This window comes from Struthio camelus, chromosome 1 (genome assembly GCF_040807025.1).
Source record: "Struthio camelus isolate bStrCam1 chromosome 1, bStrCam1.hap1, whole genome shotgun sequence".
Taxonomy (NCBI): Eukaryota; Metazoa; Chordata; class Aves; order Struthioniformes; family Struthionidae; genus Struthio; species Struthio camelus.
The window spans coordinates 54,161,293-54,181,268 of record NC_090942.1 but is presented as its reverse complement, the minus strand read 5'-3'; the positions used below and the strand labels follow the sequence as shown (position 1 = coordinate 54,181,268).

The following is a 19,976-nucleotide window of genomic DNA, read 5'->3' as shown; positions in this document are numbered from 1 at the left end:
AATATTCGGAAAGCCCTGCTCTGACCGCCAAGCTCCCCACCCCCACCGCACACCTCATCGGTATAACCAGGCGCTACATCCAGGTACTGCAAAGAAATAAGGCGTACTAAGGAACTGCACTGCTGGAAAGTTTTTACTCATTTGGTAGAGGAGAGGAGGCACACAAACTCTGAAACTGCTGAGCTATAGGGCTCGCGTGCAGCACACCCTCTGAATTGCAGGATGAGTCGTCAAACGACGTGAATTTTATTAAGCCGTGATGTAGGACACATGAAACAATGAAAACAATTTCCAGACATCAGCGTATCACTTGCTTAAACCCCAGAAAAGTAATTCAGAGATGGAACAAAAGCTTTATTCTTACGCTACCTCAGTGAAACGAAGGTACAAGAACACATCTCCTCATTTCTTTGGTTTGAGGGCGGATCAGTCTGTGAGGAGTTTGAGCCATAGCATTATATCTATGCCTTCAGTGCACCTTTGAAGATTTTGTAAAGCAGCGTGTAATGGCTATGCATAGTCAAGCCACACAATAGATTCACAACGTAAGTCAAAATAAATATTTTTGCACTATACCTCCCTCATACCTAATGTGCATATATATATTTTTTTCCCCAGAAGGCATATGTTTGCAGTTACTTTAAATGTCTTGCTACAAACAAGGGAAAAAAAAAAGCATGCTTATAGGACACAGTCTATTATGGACTAAGTAATGACCTTTCTTATTTACAAAATCAGAGCTGTTTAAATAGCTTACAAAATGGATGAAGTAAACAGATTTTTTTTTTCCCCCCAAACGTTTAACTTAAAGGCAGCTCTTTTCTACTGCAGAGTTGGAAAAGCACTTAAAACACTATGAATTTGCAATTGTATAGACTAGAGAGGGATAAGAGCTATCAGGTGCCTATTCTATAACTTCTCATCCCAGCACTTGTTAAGATGCTAAACACCTGGCTTACACTGCAAACGCTGAAAAAGCCCTTCCTTCCTATGGCAAGGGCAGCAAATAGGCACAAGCCACACGCGTGCCCCACACTGAGCGCTGGAGGGGGGGTTCAGAGTTTTCTAGATGGCTAGGCGAGCGGAGGCTGTGCGGACCTCTACACCAAAGGAGTCACCTCTACCCAAGCCGTCATGCCCGTTCCCCAGAACCTTTTGTGCCGCGCTGCCACGGGCGGCCGCGAGCAACGTCCAAGGCTCCCGTTTCAAGGACAAAGAGGTAGTTCTCCGATTGCAGTCGCTACTTCAGAGCTCCGGGTCGGAGAGGGGAAGAGCAAGATGCAGCGAAAACTTGTATTTTAGTTAGATGACCTCTGATATGAAAAGCAGATGAAAATGATGGCTAGGTATCGAATGAAGGTCACTAGGCTTAACTAAGAATATAGGGGGAGAAAAACAGATGGGGGAAAGGGGGGAGGGAGAGAGAGCGAGGGAGAGAGCACGAGCACTGCAGCAAAGAAGCTACGCTCAGCCAATACATGCTGGCACTTACCATAAAAATAGAAAGATCCAAAGAGAATCAGATTAAGGATCCTTTTTATCTCTCTTCAACAGAAAGATTTCCACATGAAGCTCTGAACACAGCTGTCCAGGGAAAAGCAAGGTAATATGATGATACACAGAAAACACTAACACACAAATGGTAAATCCTTTCCCAGCCTTCCAAAACCTGCAAGCAGTTTGTGCTGCAAAACCTAGAGGTAACAAGTCTGAGGACGGCTCCTACATAGCACTGCAGCGAAAAGAGACTGCTGCATTTCTCCAGTCACTCGGGCTGCACTGTTTTCATCTTCATCTTCTCACCATTACTTACAGCCTAGAGGTGGGCTTGGGGGTGGGGAAAGGACAATTCTCCTCCAAGTGGAAAAGAGCGGCGAAACGGCATCAGCATTTTTAATCAGCCGCCGGGAGCACCCAATCAGAGGGACCGAGCGGCCGTGGCGGCGTGACACTTGTCCAAGGCACGGCAGCCCGCACCCCGCTCCCGGCTCGCACGCGAACGCTGGCAGGGCGATCTGCCTCCTTACCCCAGCAAGGCTTTCCGTGCCCGCGCACGCATAAACTGTCCTCGCGCGCTGCGCCCTCTCCTCCAGGGAGCAAGGCTTTGAAAGCTACCCCAAAACAAGGGTTTTCCGTGCTGCTCTTCTGAGACGCTGTTTGTGACGCCTGTGCAATAGCACAAGGGCGAGAAAAGTTTGGAGGTTTAAGTACCAGCATCATTTAACTTGCAATTCATTATCCAGTAGCTTTCCTACATAAAACATATGTTAAACATTGCTTCCTCTTCAAAGGTTTATTTTTTTGGAAGAGAAGGAAGTGTGTTAGCGATTTCAAAGCATGGACCCGTTGCTGTGAACTAGCCTTGTCAAAATCAGCAGGTTTTCTTTACACAACATCACAGAACCTCGACAGTGCTAGAGCCACAGAAAACACAGAGTCGAGGTCTCCCTTTTTCAAAATGACAGCTGGATTAAGCGTTCGCAGTGTTATCTATCATACTGTAGGCCCTAAAGAAGAAAAAGAAAACCATCAAGCAAATCTGCAGTAAAGATATCCAGGACTTGGAAATAAGTATTTCCATGGCGCTAGCCCATCAAGCCGACCTGCATAGGAAAGCAATGCAGTCAACATTAAAGCTGCCAAACACTGCAGCTTTCATAGAACACCAAACTTCTCAAATACTCCTACTTGACTACGGGGGAAAACTCTTCCGGTCTTACTGCGCAACACAGTCCACAGTGGGGTGGACCTACATATAGCAAGCAGATTTGCATCTAATTAAAGCAGACGCACCCTGCCAGTGGACACACAAAATTAGATGGTCATCTTTTCCGTACAATTTTTAAAACCGCTAATCCTGGATTTCTGCCCTATCGCAACCTGAATATCATCATTTGATATTCACATTTCAGAAGACGAGAAGGCCGTGTAGCATTAGAGGGGAATGAGGGAAAAAACAAACCTCTGAAAGTAATCTCAACACTAGTACCCATATTACTTGGTCAACATGAAGTATTTTTAGAAGATACCAAGGTAGCCACATAAGGCTACCCTGGGGGAAAAAATGAAAGAAAAGGAAAAAAAAATAGAGGACCTACAGCTTAAACTGCAAGCTAACAGCCCAAAATGCAACCTAAGGCAACCAATCAGTTCTGAAATGTTTGAAAATATGAATTTAAATGAAGGGCATAGGAATTCCACTAGCAGGCAGCAATGATTTCCATAGAAGAATATTGGGTTGACAGTTGTAATAATCAAAATTATAATTTTTTTTAATTTTTCTTCTGTAAAATAATGGGACATCAAAAGATGCAATGCTTTTTTATATTTCATTTAGGCTTGGTTCATGCTATGAACAGTATACCCATGATATTTTTTCTCCCTTTTCAAACACCATTAGTTCAAAAAAATAAAACCCACAAGTTTTCATACATAGCCTGCATGCAGCTGAACGGACGTTGGCTTGACTGATGTTGTTTGAACACAGGGATGATGTACCCCAAAGCAGTGTTCTCTCCTGCCAGGTATGTATTTTTCAGGCAGAACAGAAAACACGGCACTATTCAAAGGCAAGAAAAAAGCTCCTGCTTTAACAGAATTTAGCAAATGATGACTGCTGCAGTAAAAACTGCACGTGGTGTTCCCACATTTTGGGGAGACGAGGAAGTCTGGTATGGGCGAGAGAGAAATAGGCACTGAGAAAGTTAGGAAGATTGCTGGGGAGAGTTAACTGGTGTGAGAGCTAAAAGGCGCTGGGGAAGGACAGCTCAAAAGAACAAATAAGAAGGAAGACAAATGACCATATTGGAAAACGCACACAGGAAAATACAGGAAACAGCAAAATTAAAGATATATCTAATATGGCAAGGAGCACAAAAAAAAGGAGAAAGTAAAAAGGAAATAAATTTAAATTCTGCAGTGAGCTTTCAAAACATATTGCAATGCTAGCAGAAAGATGATTATTTGACACTCCACATGCTTAGTAAGGTAGGTGAGTTTCTGTAGCAGGAAACTTAGTATAGGAGGCCTCCAAAAAGCGTCTCAGGACACCTATCAAGAAAGAATGGCTGCCCAAGCCCATCCCTAAGAACAGTATTTAGCATTCATTCCACAAAGCCAAAAAATAAAGTTTCTTCTCCCATTATATAGTTGAAGTCCTGAACTAGGCAATAAGCAGAGGAGAAATCAGAGACAAAGTCCTTGTACACAAAGCTTTCAATTCCCTTTTTTCTATGAAGACGCATGCAAAAAGAAACACTGATAAGGGCTCTCTGGAGAGAAAAAAGCAATGTCAGGGCTAGACTTGATTGGACAGTACTATGAATCCTTTGCTATAATTTTCATAGCAAAGAAACCTAGACCTAAACCTAGTAAAAGGAAGGAATTGCCAGGCCTGTCCCTAGTTATCCCATACGAACGTAGGAGGTGTGAGGAGAGGCTGTGCCCACACAAGCAGCAGAGCTGCTGTGGTGCCGTGGGTGCTTTCTGGTGACAGCTACAATGAACCAAAGACATGAAGAAAGACCAATATAGTAATTAATTCAAGATTTCAGCTCAGAGCAAAGGTTTGAACCCTCCAGCAATTTAGGCTTAATCAGCAATTGAGGTCACCTTTTCAAATTTGGAAGAAGTCCCTGACAGATGTTCAGAGTGGATTTAGTGCAAGGTCTATGCTTCTAGTGAACAGAAGACCCCAATTTTTGCAATGTCTTGACCATAGGTGTCCTAGCCTTGTGTTAATAGGGAGTTAATCAAGTCTGATGGCCTCTCCCTTGTTAAAGAGCTACCACTGGCTGCAAGCGTGCAGCTCTGAAGCCAGATGGGCTGTGGGAATGGTGGTAAATTCCTCTGGGAACCTAATTTCCACCACTACCTGATTTGTTCACAGATGCCCTCTTCACAAGCCTGCAGAGCTGTGGTCTGTGAGGCCCCAGCCATGCACCAGGGACACTGGCAACCTGCCTGAGAGTTATCTTTCAAACGATTAGAAGGATTAAGAGTAATGGGGGGGGGGAAAGCACACATATGCCCACAGAAAGAAGATAATTAATTCTCTCTTCCATGTCAGAGAAACAACTGCTGCCTGAAAAAAATATTGGAACCAGCTGTTCTTCTACATCTAGCTAAAGAAGAGGAAAAACCTCATTTGCTTTTTTGTTTTTTCATAAAAGGGAGCCAACAGCATGCTGCCAGGTGACATTTGTTTTATCCTACCTGTCTCCCTGTTTCTCCAAAAGACAAAAAAGAGGAAAAAAAAAAAAAAAAAAAGAAAACCACACCACCCACTGGGGATTCGGCAGTTCACAGCTGTTCTCTCTATTCCTCCCCAGCAGTTTGGGTCACAGCAGTTCAAATCAGCACTTCTGAGCTGCAGCCCACTTCTGGATACCCAGAATTTAATAAAGGTCTGCTCTCACTACTGGAGTCTCACATGACTTTTCAGCTGCTCAGAAAATTAAAGATTTAGAAAACTACAATTGTGAGGGACTCTGCCGGCGTGCAGGTCCCAGCATAGCAGTGAAATAGCGCACACCAACGGGCAAACGTGTGAACAGAGCATGTTGTGCGGAGGAGAGGGAAGGAGCAGAATAAGTGAATGAAAATAAAATGGAAATTTCAAGGAGACGCGCTTGCATTTTCATCACTGCTGCATGCAGAAGAAAATTTCCATGCTCTGAACTAAATGAAGCTGACAATAATGAAATAGTAAAACCAAGATGGTAAGAAATGCATAATAGTTTCCTTTCTCATTTTGGTAAGAGCACTTGTGGGGCTCTCCAAGGAATTCAGCACAGCTCTGGTGCCCTCTCTTGAGCTTTTGATGAGAGCAATGAAGAAAAGGAAAAGCTCCTGCTAATTTTGTCTAGAGTGAAGGTGACTCTAAGGAAAGTTAGTGCCTGGCACTGCTCAGTTCCAACATCCTTCAACTTCCTAATTTTGCATTGTGTTATTTTTTATTATCTATTAGACTGAAATGCATTGTAATTGAGTTTTTAACCTCTGCATTGATGCATTGAGGACTGAGACAAAATCTTTCCTTAATCTTTTTCTTAGTAGGTTTAAGACTTATTTTCACTTCTCTTGGTCTGTTCACATGATTCTTTGCATCTTTTGCATTTTTTTCAGGACGTTTTTGGGGCTCAGATAGAAATGTAGTCTAATTCTTTTAAAACTCCTGAAAACAAGCTATCTTTCTGCTTATTTTACTTTGTGGTTTCTAGTTAGAAAATGTCTGAGTTAGTGCTGGCACAGAAAATATTTCAGGTTATATCTTTTTCCCTTACATAAAAATATTTTTGGGATATTTCTTTTTTAACATTGTTATAGGCAATTCTACTCTTTCTACAACAGACTGTAATAGATTAACATATTTTAAGTAAAAATTCCAGTCCTAACTTACTGTAAAATCTTTTCTGGCTATAAGAGATACTGGTCCTTCACCTTGTCTATTTTCTACTGTATTAACTACACATTTATATTCATGGCTGTAAGTTTAGCAAATAATTTTTCTATTTTATCATTGTTACCTTATAAAATGAATTTCTTTTTCTTAATAAGACTTCACTCTTCATAACGTCCTTTCCTTGGACAAAGTAAAATATTTTAAAATGATTTTCAGTTAGATTTTTCCAGTTTGTTAACAATGATAAAGGAAACACCAATATCAATTCAAGGAGAAACTTTATCAATCTTTGTTTCCTAGAAAAGTGAAACCTGGGATTTCAAGAGCTTTTCTATGTGCTGCTCATGCATCATTTGAAACTGGGTGAAGGAGGTTCTGTACTGCAAAGCAGTCTGGAAAGTAAAGAAAATTGAAAATTGTAGCGAACTTCAAGAAAAAGATGTTGTTTAAGCAAGATCAGAAGCACCACCTAATACTTTCCACCTTGGATTTATTTTCTGAAGCCAACCATACAGCCATTTCTGAAATGCAAAATATTCAGATGGAAGAGAAGAGAATAAGAAATAATCTTGAGAGTCTTTCATTTCTACATCATATATTTAAATCTAATGCAGGTGGGAAGCAGACACAAGTAATTGCCAAGACCGTGTGGATAGACTTCCACTGCTGCAGACTGGCATCTCTACTTTCAAGAATTAGAGTCTCTAAGACTTGTTCTATAAGAATAAGAAAGCCTGAGCTCTTCAGTGATCAAGCCAAGGTATCCTGAAAATACAGATCATCAAAAGAAAAAAGGCATAAAAAACTATTTCTTAGGCATCATTTGACAGAAAAATCTGTAATGACCATATATGCATTCTAGAGACTTAGTCTTAAGGGAAATGTATCTAGGAAATAGTAGTGGGGGTTTTTTCCCCACTTGTGTAGAATTTTCCTCATTGTTCCATATAAAAGAAATGATTATAGATAGCTCTATTGTGGGAACAGGGCGCAGGCTTGCATCCACACTTGTCAAAAAGCACAGATCCTAGCATTTAAACATAAATATATAACATTTATCATTTTTCTGCCAGTGTGCTGAGGTCCCCCCCAGCCTCATTCCCAAAGAGGACGGTAAAATTAAAACTGCAGCACTTAAGCACACCGTTCCCAGTTCTATTATCTACAGTATCACATGTGGTCTTCACGTCAGGGCCTCAGAATAAGACTGTCTATAAATCTATTAAGTAAATTATTTATATAATATTTCTTACAGTATAAAGTATGTATTTCACCAGTGCATCTTCAAGAATGCTGTAAAAAAACCCACACTCTGACGCCAAAGCTCATGGGTAAAGCACAGAATATACAGAAAGAGGCAACAAAAAGAAGTGCAAATATGTAAAGAACTGAACCCACCTTTTTGGAAGTCATGAACATTATTAGAAGTATATATTTCACCTCATCTTCTTCAGCAAGTAAAGCAAAGTGGCCAGAGATCATTCCGTAATCTCAAATAGGACTGTTAAAGATGCAGAGGGGTTTTCTGCCAGAGGTGATCTAAAGTACTATGCACATTTCTGGTCATCAAAAATACAACTTCATCCTGACTTGAGCTTTTACTACCAAAACCCAACTGAAGTCTTGATTTAAAGCTGCTTTATTTGAGGAATCCATACTAAGTACTTAATGCTTAACTATTTCAAACCTTTTAAATTCAGTTCTTCTACCAGTGTGTAACACTATATTAATGATGACATTTTGCACATTAACAATTTGTATGAACCATAGAGGAACACAAACATCACAGCATGCGAAGCAGTTACAACACTCTTAAAAGACTGTCCTTTAATAGCACAGAATATCCTATTCTGTTTCCCTGATTAATGAAATTATAAGATATGTTTTATTGTCAGACGTTTAATAGGCCATAACAATTACATCTCCCCTCTAAACAAAGTATTTATCCTCCTATCTATATTAAACCCAGAACAGATGGTCAGGAGATAATCTGATTGACAAGAAATTATTCAAGCTTTTTCTTAAAAATACAGGAAGTTGTTTTGCCACACATCTTTGTACTTTTACTGTAAACACAAGCAGAAAAGTTTGCTGTATATCTGAGTCAAAGACAAAAAGGACAGACCTTTACAGGATGATTCATTGGAGAGTGATGATTTAGAATACACAAAGGACATAATCCCATAATCAAAGCTAAACACGTAGGTTAGTTCCAAGTATAGGTAACTGCAGTGTTAAGACATAGTCGGTCTGATAAGAGATTAAACTGAGGTCCACCTATCTTTTACTACCAAAGTTGGAACATCTGCTTTTTCCTCTCCCGACACAGAAGAATAAGGTATCATTTTAAAGCCTATGTCAATACCTTCTCTTAACAGACTGGAAATTTAGGGTGCAAACAAGAAAAAAAAATCTAGAACAAAAGGTGAACTCTACAAATGGATTTTAAGCACTGCATTATCAACATCAGAAGATGATGAGATCTGGAAGCTGGCAAAAAAATCAGAGATGACAATATGCTGCACTGGGCAAACATGACAACCTCAGCAAAGCAAATAGTCTTCACATACTGATTCCCAGATTTCTTTTTATTTTTGACAGTGGCCTAGAGTAGGGCCTTTTAACTGCTAAGCGACACACATGCTACATCTGACCATACAGTGGGGAGCGGCTGCACTGCTGAGCTCCAGTTGAGAAGGGCGAGGAGAAAATGCCACCTAAAAAGCACAGGGCCAGAAGCCAGGAACATTCTGGGCCCTAGACACTTTCCAGTCCACTGCTGAAGCAGGTGGCTTCGAGAAGTGCCGGGTCATGAGTCCAGAGGTGCAACGATTGATTATGCATCTTCATTAAAGCAGAAAAATGAACTAAAATTGATGCTGGAGTAGAGGAGAGGACAAACCCAGCAGAGGTAGATTTATCAGAACGGCCCCAGCAAAGCATCACCTGATAAACTGTCCCCTGTATCCAGCACACTGCCTGTTCTGTAACGCCGTTCCATAGTTGCATCCAGCGCTACCTTCTAGTGCAACGTGCGAAATAAATGGTGAGATGAGATGCAAACAAAACTTTAAAAACGCAGCACAGTGAAATAAGAGATGTTCAGTGTTACGGACAGACCTTGGAGATTTAGACCAACAGGTCCCGTGCCTGTGGGTCAGACCCCACAGCACGAGGACACAAACACACACAAATCACCGATTAGGAGATGTGTGTGGACATGTGCATGTAAGTAAAAAAAAACAGGCAGCTCCCAGAATTTCAGAATTTACCAAATTAGAGAGTGTTGCTGAGCATCTGAGTGCTTAGTACCTTCACTGCTAATTTTTACAAGAGGATGAGATAAAGGATCATATAAAACAAAGCATAGTAGCCAAGAGGAGAAGGTATAATCTGCATGAAGAGAGATACTATTTAAGTAGCTCTTGATTTGATGTTACAACTCTTTGATTAAAGGAGATGACCAAATTGCGACTCATCCAAATCTAATTTAAACTTTTCTAAGCTGGTCCTGTTTTGTAGTGGGGGGCTGCACAAGATGACCACCTGAGATCCCTCCTGACCTAAGTTATAACTGACTGAACTAAGTTGTTCAGTCAGTAAGCATATCACTTTGTACACACACACGTGTGTGTGTGTGTATATACACATAAAATATATAAAATCATGATCAAAGAGGCTGAACCCCAAAACAGAAACTAATAAAACCCTAGATGCTAGAGAAGTCCCATGCCTTGTTCCCTTCCCCCGATACTCACGGGGGCTTCAGAGAGAATCAAGAAGAGTATTTTATCCCAGGTTCCACCTCCCAGCAAGACCCCCATAAAAAGCCTCGTACTGAGAAATTTCAAAAATTGAGTGATCAGACTCTCTAAATTGACTCCACCTAATGACTGCCTTTTAAATACGGATCACATTTCCCGAGACTCGGATGAGTGCCTCAGGTCCTTGTCTTTTGTTGAAGTTTAAAGGTTTTCCTCTTTTACAGAAATATTTTAAGTGCATCTTAGAAGTAGTAATAGGACTATTAATAAGTGTTCTCCAAGAAAGGGAATCAATTCCTTTAAAATTCACTTGCTACCCATTTAATTGGTCCATTACTTCAGCTCATTTGGAAGCACAGGCCATTTAAACACTGAAATACACTCCATTTTTGAATATTTAACCTTTGAAATGTTAGGAATGCAACACAGATTAACCACAAAGACTCGTGATTTATGTGCGTTTTCAGATTTTCAATGCAAGAAAAAAATTCTAGAAATGTCACCACTAATAATCCTATTGGATCTACGTAATACTAAAAGCAAGAGGAAATACAAAGAGAAATCCTGAAGTATTTGCTATGGCTGGAACTGTACTTATAATGCATCACTAGGCCACAGTCATAAATATCGCCAACCACCTACCACAGTGTTTCAGTAAAATCTTTTAATAGCAGCTTGTTTCCCCTTGTAAAAGATCTTTTCTAAAGAGCTCAAATGAACTGGCTTGCTACCAAGAAATAAATGATATAGCATGGCACTTAATACCTAATAACAAATGATAAAATATAATAAAAAAAATAGTTGTTTACGGTGAACTCAGTACTTTGTATGTATTTACTGATGTCCATCCTCGTCTACACAAAATGACATAAGAGTGTCTGAAACCGAAACACGCAATTTAATTGTTTTTAGACCACACTGTTGATTATCCAGTGTAGAAAGTGACAAAAGACAAAGATGCTAAAGATGCCAACACAACTGTTTTTCCAGCTTGGCAGCTGAACTGAAGAACTGTAGGGACCAAAGAGAGAGAGATTTGATTCAAACCCGAGTCAGCAGTGTTTTTAAAAGTTCTTTTGCCTTAATTAAGAAAATAATCTTTATGGGACAGTGCAAGCTATTTTGTCTCAAATAAAAGAAAGAGCTTTAGTTCTGGGTTTATTAAGCTCATGTATTAATTTTTCTTTCTTTTTTTGGCTCTTAATTTAGACTTTTTTTTTTAATGTGGAAAAAATTCATTTTGACAACAATGCCTGACAAACTATTTCCAAAATTTCAAAATATGTTTTTGGAAAACACAGAAAGAGAAAGTCTGAAATGTAACACTGCTCTGCCCATCCACTTGCAGCACCTGCCCTGGCAGCCTGGTGGGAAAAGAGTAGCCTCAGGGCATTAAGAAGCCAAATGTACAGTGTAACAGGTCTTGCACATAATGACAGAGCTGCTGCTCAGACACACTGAGCCTCCCTCCCGAGCCAGGGAAGCATGGGAGATCTACCACATGCCTAAAATTTTAACTTAGAAAAAAAGCATGCCAAAGGTATGAACAGTTTGAGAAACATCAGTATTTCCAAAATGAAACATACCAATATTAAAACATCAAAATCAAAACGGCATTGACCTTTCAACACTTCCATTTAACCAAGGCTGAATTTTCACTAAACTTCACCTCAATGCACAGTTTCAGTCCCTGACCCATCCCCTACTACCTTACCCCCCCCCCCCCAACAAATTACCACCCTTATTGAACCTGTGGTTTATTTTTGTTTTAACTGCTGCTGTTTTTAATTAAAACACACACAAACGCACACTTATCCACTCTACAGTGGCTTTTCACTCGTAGCAAGAAGGAAATAATTCAATCCTGGCCACTTGCTGGCAATGTGGAAGACAGCCACGTGTTGATGTGCCACAGGCTAGAAGATAATGAAAACATCAAGTCCTACAGCAGTTGAGCAGAGTCAGGAAGAAAAACCAGATGTAGCCCAACAGACCTGCTACTGTCACTGACTACAAAGAAACGATATCTGCAGTTCCTGTTGCTTTCAGTCCTCAGCAAGTTTTCCGGTAGCAGGTCAATCATATGCCAGGAAAGACAACTCCAGAGGCATGAGTATTCCTGGTGAAAACACTGTTGCATTACTTCTAGATTCGCTAAAAGCTGCTAAATGAAACCAAGACTGGGCTGAAAGCCTGCCAACATAGCTGCTGATTACTTGGTAAGGGCAGTAGTTAAGCAACATCCAAGCAGCAATGTCTAGCCAGCGCTAACGACATATCGCAGTGCTCCTTCTGTGCATCCCTATGTGCACACTGGAGGGGACGTCCTGTGCAAAGTACCTCTGCTACTTGGGCAAGAGGGACTAGCAATACAAATCATGTTTTAACACTTTCTGCTTATCTTGATCCACTTCCAGCTTGCCCGATACCATCCAAAATTCGTTAGTCACCAGTGCAGACTTGGAGGGATTCAAACATCACTTGAGGACAGACAGTTCTGAAGGCAGGAAGAGACCGAGTATTCAGGTGTGCTCTGGCTCTCTTCTGTTGCCTTAACCTAAGAAAGGCTCCTTAAAACCAATAGATTCCAAAACATTGATGTTTTGACACCCTCTGCACTTCCCAAAGCCACAGATTCAGACCAAAAATTTTCTGTCATCGCTATTTATCTCATTTTTCTATTTAGCAATTGCAGATCTGAAGTGCTAATGTAGCACTGGAAGAAGTAATTGTTTTATTATGCAGATTAATAGCTGTTTCCACACTAAACCAAAACCATCACGAAGCCTGGTGATCACCATAAATAACAATGGAAAAAATAATTTTTCAAATTACTAGAAGGAAAAAAAAGTACTTCTTCACCTGCAAGTGTAGTAAACCAAATGCAAGTCCAAATTATAGTCTAAAATCATCTAGGACATGCAGACAATAAGTTGAACAAATGATTATATCAACTGTTAGTATTAAAAGAGTGGGTTTTTTCTCCCTTTCAGCTTCCTCCCTCACATTGTTTCAGTGCCTGAGGCTAGGAGAGAATTTGTTAGATTTCTATAAAGCAATAGAGCAGTTAGTCTTATAACCACAAACTCAGAAAAATATGCTAAGTTTAAAGATAAGCAGACTTGGTATATAATTATAGTCAGAAAAGCAACTTACATTGATACCTTCACGGGCATTTGTTCCCAATATGATGTGAGATTATGCATACTTTTTTGATTGCTGCTTCTACAAAGCAGACTATAGGAGAAGTGATAAATTTTATTCCCCAGCACTATCAAACTTATCACCAATTTCCAGTTCAGAGTTGTTAGTTCAGGTGATAAACTTCAGCCTAGAGAAAAATAAAATCTCCATTTGCAGATCCCAGATTGATTTTTGACCACTGCCAAATAGAAAACCATTCACTAGTTTGTGCCTTGAGTCAGTTCAGCAAGGAAAAGTGACTGGAAGACCACTGCCATGAATCTTACACTTCCACCGTGCAGGCAGTCAAGCGCCAGCAACGGAGAGGGTACTGTCTGCCTTCTTCGTTTACTTCCTTCAGTGCCTCATCCTTAGCTCTCCAGAGGAATTACAAAATTCATCTCAAGAATCCTGAAGATAGCAGTATTAGGTGGAAGACTGCCAGCGTTCAAGAGCAGCGCATCTAGCGATTGGGAAATTAAAACATTTCTGAGCCCAAGTTCCATCTTAATCAACACGCATTACAGGCAAATTTTCTTCCGGGGTGGGAACTGATTTGTTTGCTTTTCCCCCCCTCACACAGCTTGCTCTTCTTTCAAATAAGGATTCCCACCCTCTCAGAGCTCCATCATTTGCCAAAGGCACAATGACTCCTGAAGTGTGTACAATTTCCTGCGTACAATGTGATAGGTATTTGATATCAGAAGTGTAGGTATCACAGCTATAACAGATCTGTTGTATCATAAATCATCAGATAGCTCTGATGCAATACAGGACATAATTCCTCCACAAAATCTTCAAATTTAGTCTAAAACAAAAAAATCCCGGAATTTGTGGCATGCTGTGCATTGGGAAAGTGTTCAAAGGATTTCACAGGGTTGCCAGCTAAGTAGTCATACAGAAAGAGCATGGCAGAGCATCGCTGTGATGTTTACAGACTCCTCCCCCTCATTTCCACCAGTTGGGTGGAGATTTTCCAGAGAAGAATCTGGATTGCAGTATGTTCAGCTTTTGGATGAGATGTTCAGTACTGCTTGAATGCGTGCGATTGAATTCCTTACTTTCTTGACAGCACAATATTTATACAGGTTTTTTTTTTGGAACACTGTCAGCCACTGGAAGTAATATAAGATTCTATTTCAAAAGTTTGGATTTCAATTTGATACTCACTATATGCATAAGTGCTGGTTAATGTGACAGTTTCCAGCTCCCTTGGCCCATTCCTCCTTTCAGCAAAAAGGTTCAAGTGTCCTATAAATGTCTGATGTTCCAGGTCTTCGGCTTTGGAAGGCCACAGTTGAGAACTGTTTTTCACCTCCCTGTTTCTAAATTATCTACAGTAAAATATTTCTAACTCTGAGGATGCTCCAAGATGCTTATTCAGTAACCAGAATGCAGATGTTAAACATAGAAGGATATGCAGAGCAGAGCAACCATATACCATTACAAACTGTCATTCCCCACAGGACAGAGCTAAGCCTAACCCAATGCCCATGTTCTTTCCTTTTGCTGAACTTAGCTATTCCAACCATTCAATGCAGTTGCATGAAAGGCGTATTTTTGGAAATTCTGTCTAGGTAGATGCAGAAATGAGCAAAAGTATGTTGCCATGGATCTGTCTGCGGTTTCAATGCTGCATGGCCAGCAAGCATTTCTCATTGCAAAGCGGCATTCCTCTTCCCGCATGAAAATGTTCTTAGATACGTTCTGCTATGAATGTCTCTGCGCTTCTGAGTCAGCAGGCATTCTTGGGGGGGGAGAATATGGCTACAGTTTTCTAGGCCACAAATCCCAATGACGAGATTACAAGGCCAGTGATACAGTGATAGCACACATTTCAAAAGGAACCTTCCGAGTTCCTGCTGCACTGGTGGTTCCCAGTAGCCAGCACATTAGCTGTGGCTCACCTCCCAGAAACTGCTGGAGATTTAGGAAAAAGTCATCCCCCATTTCTGTGGGTCTGGGATTGAGTCCTCTCTGATAGAGGAGGTTTTAAGTTAGCAGGGTTTTCACTGCAGTTACACATGCTAGTAAAGGTAATAGCAGGATACCAGGATGGCTAAAGGAAGCCAGGACAGCACAAATGTCTCCTCAGTACAAAAACCAAAACCTCTCAGCTGCCCTATATGGAGATGAAACTCTCTCAGCTTCTCCAACACCTTTTCTCAAACAAGATGTGAGGTTGCCATAGAAGGATCAAAATGTTTCTCTGGCTTTTGTCCTTGTAATAGTACACAAACCTACGCCAGATAAAGTTTCTCCCTGTAACTTGGCCCCTCATGATAGCAGTCCTTAAACTGCCCTTGCAGCTTGGCAGAAGGCATCCATCCCCTCCTCTTACACTTCCCAAGTGGCTGTCTATACATACTCACTGTATTTGGAGGAGCAATATACATTAAGTTTGCCAGCTTCATTGGGATTCATTTTAATAACAAGATTGTAAAAGGTGAAAGAGATACAAATTTATTCTGTCAGAGCCAAAGGCTTGTTCTTGATGACAAAGTTGCAGAAGAGAACAAAAGAACCAAAAGCTGTTTTATATGGTGACAGATCCTTCCTGGAGTTGTCACTCAAAATCCTTGAAGCACCATCTTTCCTATAGGAGCAGAGAGAACAGCATGGAGCAGCTGCATCCCAGCCCAGGGCCTGGGACCACAGTGCTTCCTGTCAGCTCAAAGCATTCTCATACCCATTTTTATTCAAAGTTTCCTGCATTTTGGCTGCTGTTGTTTTTGCTTGCTTTCTTAAGAAGCAGGAAAACCACTCAGGGGTTTACATTCCTTCTCAGCAACAGGACTATAGCTTCCAGGTCTCGCTCCTAAACTCTAAGATATGAAAGTGCAGAAGCAAGGTCTCTCCTCTCCCTGCAGGGTCTGTGATCCTGCAGTACCATCACGCTTCTCCAAGTGGTTGCAACGCTCTCAGAACTATCCCACTATTTTAGAAACCACAAACCAGGAATATTTGCCATATGCATACCTTATAAAGCTTGCCGCTTGAGAGTTTGCTTTCAGTCCTCCACGGTGATGACATGGCACAATAAAATTCTAGAGAACAGGACCAGCATGCAAAAGGAGGTTTTCAGATGTCCCAGTAATTACTATTTACAAATAAGATGTTTTTCTTGTATAAGCTAGCTTCCTCAGTATACTTGCCTCCACGCTCACACTGCCAGCAGAGCCAAGCATAGGCCGAGTTTGTCAGTTTTATTCAGTAACAACTTTCAACTGAGGGGGGAACACCTTCTGAAGTCCTAAAATGGAAGTCAATCATTAGAGTAAAGTGATTTTTAAGTACCTGCAGTTATTAAAAATACCTAACATTACTGTATGTTAGGTATACTTTTAAAAAGAACAAACATTTTGAGAACAGAAGTTGGCAAAAAGTAGTAGCACCAGTGAAGGATTTTGTTTCTGTTTCAGTGCAGACCAAATTCATTCTTCACTTAAGCTGCTAAAACCATGGCTGAAACCTCCCAAGAGTCTCCTAGTGAAGACCTGCCCTGCTATTAGCAGAGGTAGGATCTGAGGTCACATGCACAGAGCAGAGTACCAAACGCCCTCACCAGAGATGCATCAACTGAGATACCAAACATTTAAACCTTAATCAAGCAAAATATTGCAATGCTCAACCCTAAAGCCCAGGAAAGCACCACTAAAGTCAAAAATATTACTCACATGCTAAAAGCCACATATTAGCTAAAATGCTTTTCCAGATCAGCCCTGATTTTCTCAGAAGTATGCAAGATGGATTAGCTTCTTTATCTGAGAAAATTAAAGGGTCTCTGCAGAGGGCTGAGCATAAGGTCTAGATCTCAAATGTGCCTATGTTTTAACTGTGTTGGAAAAAATAACTGTTCTAATAGCCTTCAATAATGTAAGCATGAACAATCAGATATTAATATTTTCAGAATGGCTAACACATTTGCAGTGATTAACTATTTCCTTTTCCCAAAAGTGCTTCTGCATAAAAATATTTATTAGCAAAATTAGTCTCATCTAATTAAGTAACACATTTGTAATTATCATAGAAAACTCAAAATTTATTAAGCAAATATGCTGTAGAAAGCAAGAGTATCTTTAGTTGGTATGGAAGAAGCAGGTTGAAAGAAAGAGGATTTTAACACAAAAATACATATTCTAAACATAGGCAATACAACATGTACAATTGTGAACATGACTGTTGCATCCAGATCTAGGATTCCCCCTCCCCCCTACAAAGAAACAGCCATACATAGGATCTGAAGAATCACATGAATTTGTTCATCTCACGGATGCAGAAACAAGTACAAATATGTTTTTATCCAGAAGTGGATTTAATATCACTTTAGTATTTACAGTTGGTAAGTTATTCTAAATAAGAGCTAACAGTGTGGTCACCATTCATTAACAATGTCACTGAGCTCATGAAACTACATACACTGTGAATATAGGCATTTGGGGACTGCATCCTAAAACAGCCACTAAAGCTACCTTAGTCCTGTATCGGTTACCTCCTGCATGCAAGCCCATCGAATGAGAATTTCAGGGGCCCATGTCGGGGAAGACAACAACCTCATCTAAAGTTATTCTGAAGTGTCTCAGAAGTAGTTTCACTGAAGCTTACACCAGTCAATTCCCAGATTTTTATGAAAAGCCGTCTTTGTTCAGCCATCAAAAGTCTTTCCAGTTCAGTTTTCAGATCATTTACTGACTGATCTATACACCTGTGCTCAGAAGAGCCTTGACTGACAGAGTTTCAACAATATTTTTAATAAAAATCTCAAACATATATTATTCAGAGTTGGCAAGTCACATGAAGATTGTGCTTCTGGACTGACAGCGAGCAGCGTGCATGACATCCGTGAAAAATTTCACTGAGCTCCAATACTATCTGTGGTGGATATTAGAGAGAGATATTTACAAACAAATGTAGAGGCATTATTTCTACAAATGACCAATTACAGCAGCTGTGCTATTAGCAGGATTCTCCAGGTATGCTTTGAAGCAGTTGGCCTTCGACCTCGATACATTCTCAAAGAGCAGTCGAGCACTGAAATCCTTTGATACAGACACTGTTTGCATGTGCTAGACCCACACAAAACCTGATCTCAGTAAAATGAGTTATCATTGTACTTTAAAGACAGTTCCCAATATTTTGAGAAGTCTCCACCTCCCTACTACCTAAAAAGCAAACTGGAGCGGAGAAGGGGAGATGGAAGAATCTCACAACACAACGTGGATGTATTTATCATAATCAGGACTTTGTGCAGAGTATTACCAAATGCCCAACCTCTTCGGCAGAAGCCCGATTTCCACACTGACCAATACACCCTGTGCTGCTTTCTGAAGACCTTGCTCTTGAGCATCACCCATCCCCATAATTAGAGTGAAAAACAAAGAGGAAAAGAAAAAAGCTCAAACATCCTTTCCCTCACCAGTATTTAAGTGAACAGCTTGAGTGCCAACCCAGCACCACCACAGTGCATGATGCTTTTTAATCAAAAGCAATGTGATTTGATGCTAAAAACTCACCTACGTCCAGCAAAGTTATTACTAGTTGCTCTATTACGGTAATGGAAAATGTTCACCAATGAATTCTTGAAAAACATCTCTATTACAGTGACAAACAGGTGAACCACTGCCCAAGCTCATCTTACACTCTAAATTTTGTAACAATAGACTTTACAATTGTGCATGCTGGGTCAGACTAGAAGTCCACTTACGTTATTATTCAGAAATGTGCCATGGAAGTATTAAAACCCATCAGAGAAGTATGAAGCAGCAGCTAATCTACTGGGCAGTCTACCAGCAAGTGCCAAACAAGTCCCCTACTCACCTACTAGAGAAACCCAGGTCTGAGGCTGGAAGCTGGCCACAGAGGAGCTCCCCAGAGGCCGTGATCCCCTCTCCCTCAGCCCTAATCAGCAAGTCCAGCAGCCAGCCACCAAGGCCACCAACATCCCTCCTGCCCTAGTGAGAGCCCCAGGCAACACTGCGGGGTGCTCTCCTTTCTATGCCTTCACTTTAACCTTTTAATTTCTTGAAGGCTAAACAGAGCATGCTGCCTGTGAGCTGGGAGTTGGGAAACCCCTACAGCAGCCAGCATGAGAGGAAAAATGCTATGCAGGGCTGCCCACATGAAAAGGTGGGAACAGGAGGATAAATTCACAGGATATAAACAGAGGGCCAAGCTGGGCAGGATGGGGAAGAAGGAAAACAGACTTTCAGAGAGGTATGAAATGGCTAGGAGGGAAAAGCAAAGCAGAAAGAATATAAAATTGAAAGAGGAAAAGAGCAAAGATACAGAAACAAAACAGGTGAAAGAGCAGGCAACATTGCATCTTTCCAATTAGTTATCTCCTGCTTTTCTTCAGGAAATCAGTTATCCAATTTTATAGAGGGTGGGAGAGCAGGGGAACAAACTAACTTTAAAAAAAAAAAAAAACACAAGCTTTAAAGAGAAGGAGAAAATAAATAAGGGCCTGATTGGAGCTACTCTGCATAGTTCATTCCATTTTAATGACACAGCTCTTGCTCTCCCTTTCAGTCCCGTACCATAGCATTACACATGAATGCTTCCCATTTGACACCCGTAACTCTGACACATGTTCTTTCTCTTTCAAAAGAGAAAGACTTCATTATCCA

At 40.7% G+C, this 19,976-nt stretch overlaps 1 protein-coding gene across 4 annotated transcripts in view; it reads right to left on the bottom strand.

The window, feature by feature from the left end:
* Positions 1-19,976, bottom strand: part of ANO4 (anoctamin 4) — a 228,358-nt gene that overhangs the window by 195,177 nt on the left and 13,205 nt on the right. Inside the window, exon 1 of one of the 4 annotated variants that reach the window (XM_068938844.1) lies at positions 1,814-1,881. The exons of 2 other annotated variants lie outside the window; for them this stretch is intronic. The gene's annotated coding sequence lies outside the window, so the exon portion shown is untranslated. One more of the 4 variants, XM_068938833.1, reaches the window with a different exon arrangement.